Source organism: Dreissena polymorpha, chromosome 7 (assembly GCF_020536995.1).
Source record: "Dreissena polymorpha isolate Duluth1 chromosome 7, UMN_Dpol_1.0, whole genome shotgun sequence".
NCBI lineage: Eukaryota > Metazoa > Mollusca > Bivalvia > Myida > Dreissenidae > Dreissena > Dreissena polymorpha.
Genome location: NC_068361.1, coordinates 56,224,200 through 56,228,322, shown reverse-complemented (window position 1 = coordinate 56,228,322; position 4,123 = coordinate 56,224,200). Strand labels below are relative to the sequence as shown.

Here is a 4,123-nt window from a genome sequence, read left to right as displayed (position 1 = left end):
ACTAAAACTAAAAAAAAATAAAACCTGTTATATATAACAGCGAAATCCGCTACGTGTGTGAACATAAATAAGAGACACACTTGTTGTTTATACGAATGTTGTTTGGCTCTGGGCCAATGTGAAAGCATTTCTCAATTACATTAGACCAAAAACGTGTGTATCCTTTTGGACTTTTTTATAAGCTAACATCATCCGTACTTATCTATTGTTGATGTATGCTGTGTTGGTGTTGCAACATGGCATCAATAAAACAGACCAAAGACACGCTTACGTCAGCGCCTGTTTGAGTTAATATACAATATGTTTCGAACAGTTGACCAATCAACTTTCCTAGGAAGTATATTAATTAATTTCGCCATGTAATTAACAAATATATAGACGACTGTGCCTATTAAACGGTTTGTTCTATTTGTTCCGTATTTCATTTGTTTATATGAAATACATTTAACAGACTACACCATAGCATGAAAAGTAAATACATCAAACAATATTAATTAAACAAGAATTCAATTAAAAAAAATGCGATCTTACAATTTTTTTTGTTTACACGGTTTTATAGGCTGAAGTATATGATTACATATAGACAGGACAAGAAAAGACAAAATGTACTAACTCAATGTCTTGAGCACAGCAAATTAAAGATCAGTACACAGTCCTACTGAATATATAGCATTAATGCAATTACATACATTATAATTATTATAGAAGTACAAAAATAAAATGTCTGTGAATGTCGAATTATGAATGAAATACACTTATGAGTAGTTCAGCTTTATATTATTGTTTTATATTGTGCGTTTACTTATGTCTGTCTTACGTAAGTGTTTTTGAAGGCATATTTGCGAAAAATGAATCTTTTTTATTACAGAGTGTGACGTTGTATGTCGATTTGCATTCCTCCATTCTAAAAGAAAGAGGAAATAAAATATACCAAAAGCTGACAATGAGATTATTTAGTACGTATAACCATTTTTCTCCAGACAATGCTTCATGTTTTAGTGAATGCTCTCCATGTAGAACAAAATCATTAAAAACACTCATGCGTTATGAAATCCACTAGTTGGTGGTATTACGTATACATCTGTCTCATTATATTTGATGGCTTTTGTCTGTTTATTATATTATTGTTTTATATTCTGCGTTTACTTATGTGTGTCTTACGTAAGTGTTTTTGAAGGCATATTTGCGAAAAATGAATCTTTTTTATTACAGAGTGTGACGTTGTATGTCGATTTGCATTCCTCCATTCTAAAAGAAAGAGGAAATAAAATATACCAAAAGCTGAGATTATTTAGTACGTATAACCATTTTTCTCCAGACAATGCTTCATGTTTTAGTGAATGCTCTCCATGTAGAACAAAATCATTAAAAACACTCATGCGTTATGAAATCCACTAGTTGGTATTATTACGTATACATCTGTCTCATTATATTTGATGACGTTTGTCTGTTTACATTTCAAACGTTAACAATAATCTCTTGGGTCGTCTGTAGCCTGACTAAACCCAGCAATGATCACTTTAAATGTCACGTTAACATAAAAAACACAACACATATCAATTGCATTGCATCAACATCTAGATGGTCTAACAGTCTCGTGTTTATCACGTACCGTACCAACAAAATAATATGCACATACTTACAACATACCATTATTACTCAAAAGCTAGGTAACATTGTGCACTGAACGCAATGTTATGTTAAAATATACATTGAAAACGTAACAAACTTATTTACTTAAAAAATCAGAGTTTGCTGTTCTTCAGGAAATTAGAAATTAGGTTCATGTAATAATGTCTCAGTTTTGTATACAGACGCCATGACAAAATAATACCCAATATAAATAACGGACGATATGCAAACACCCGTTCTGAAAAGTTGAAGAGACAAATCTTGAAGACCTAAATTATATACTTATAGTCGGGCCGGTTCGCTCATTTGGTCAGGCGCTTGAATAAAAAGATGTGTATGTGAAACACTATGTCCCCCCATATATTTGACCTTTGACCTTGAATGATGACCTTGACCTTTCACCACTCAAAATGTGCAGCTCCATAAGATACACATGCATGCTAAATATGAAGTTGCTATCTGCAATATTGCAAACGTTATGGCAAATGTTAATGTTTAACGCAAACCAACAAACAAACAATATACATTTTAAAGAAGTGAAACTCATCAAACCAACAAACCAACAGACAGGGCAAAATCAATATGTCCCCCACTATATTGGCGGGGAACATAACAATATTGGGTTAGATCCCTGCCCGACCACATGCGTTATGTGGTGGTTGGTCTCGAAATCCTGCCTACGGCCATACTCGACATTCTTCTTAGTCAAGTATGTAAGATGTTAGTTAGTTGCATCAGTATGTACACGAAGCACTGGTAAATCCCAGTTATCCCAATAAAGGTAAATTAGTTAACTTACCGCTGTTATAAGACTGAAATACTGTTTAGAAACCGATAAAAATGAATGTACAAATCATAAGAGACAACAACAATAGCATAGAACAAACTCATGGCATAGATTTACAAAATCAGAATACTAATTATAATCTTTAACAAGCCATGCAAAAATTCATTTTAAAAAGACTGAAATGTACATTTAAAACATAACTCACAATTAACTACGCAATTTTTGAATATCGCATCGGACACTTTTTATTTCGTGTAATTGTTAGTGCTACGATCTGTTCATGTTTTTCCAGGTGATTGTGTAGCTTGTGAGTGTCTTCTCTCTGTTTAAGGTAGTGCACCTCTAATGATTTCCCGCGATTTCTTCGAAGGTTGAAGAGCCTACTATTAGGTGCCGTAGCCTAGTGGTTAAGGCGATAGACTAGTAATCTTTTGGGATATTCCCGCGCAGGTTCGAATCCTGCCGACGACGTATACTTTTTTGCGACGCGTTTTATTTATTGTCTAACGTAATTTGATTTAATATGGCATATAAGCTATATTTATTGTTAAATATGATGCAATTTTTATGCACATTCTTCAATTATTAAAATTAAAACAACGTTATGGCGAAATTGGGTGATTTACTGTTGAAAATACGAACCATGCATGTTGCATTTTTATTTTTATTTCAAAAAGTAATCGGTAAATCTGTCTACTTCTTGGTATTTTTGCTGTATATAGTGTTTCTATAAAAACTAAGTTTAAAATATGACTTAAATGATACTATTATGAATTTTATGACACTTGGTTTTTAACCGACCCAATTTTTACTTGGCTGAAATCACTTACATTTCATGGCGCTCTTCCATAGATAAAAATTTGTAAAAAATAAATGTCTGTAAAAGAATACTTATTTCATATTGTTTAAACTTTAAACACCTTTACAGCATCTGTACACACCAACTACATGCCCATATTTGGACATTTGAATGAATTATGGAACTTTTATATACCCCAGGGGTGAAAATAAACTGGACAAAAGCCGAGCGTGGGGGTGGTTTTGAAAAAATCGGTATATTTTTTTAAAAAGCATGGAAAGCCTACCTACAAATTTGCATGTAGTTCAGTGAAATGATGCTGATTAAAAAAATAATTAATTAGATTATATTTGGATATGTGCCCATTAGAGGTGCGCTACCTTAAGGAACATCATGTTATACATAAATCAAATATAGTAACAATACAAACTTAGCATCAACTATCAAGTAAATTGGCGTTCCATCTCAACGAAAGTTCTATAGAGCGTGTTCACGATTAATGACTTGATTCGAGCCGAAGTGCGTTAGAGCAAACCGAAGTAAACAAGATGGTAAAATTTTACCGGTTCTGGTAAAACATTTAGAGTAGTAAAATAAATCAGCATTCAACGACACAAATGTATATAGATAAATAGGCAATGCATCTCTGCCCATCAAATAGACTTCAAGCCACGCGAACAGTCGATAACGCTCTACTAGGAGTCGAATTGTTTTAATGGTCATTAAGCAGAACTGTGAATCAGTCTTTTTCATCATCAATTCTAAGACATCAGTCGAAGACATCAGTCATACATTGATTAGTGTTACTTTATTTAAATGAAATGAAATAATGTCCATTAAGTTTTATTATTGCTTGCATACTAGGAGTAGAGATTTAACTCAGAAAATTATGTTGATCGAACAGC

At 32.9% G+C, this 4,123-nt stretch overlaps 1 non-coding gene across 1 annotated transcript; it reads left to right on the top strand.

Annotated features, from left to right (window-relative positions):
- The first annotated feature begins 2,808 nt into the window (after positions 1 to 2,808).
- Trnat-agu (transfer RNA threonine (anticodon AGU)) lies at positions 2,809 to 2,890 on the top strand. The gene has a single exon. It is a non-coding gene; the product is annotated as a tRNA-Thr (tRNA).
- The last annotated feature ends 1,233 nt before the right edge of the window (positions 2,891 to 4,123 follow it).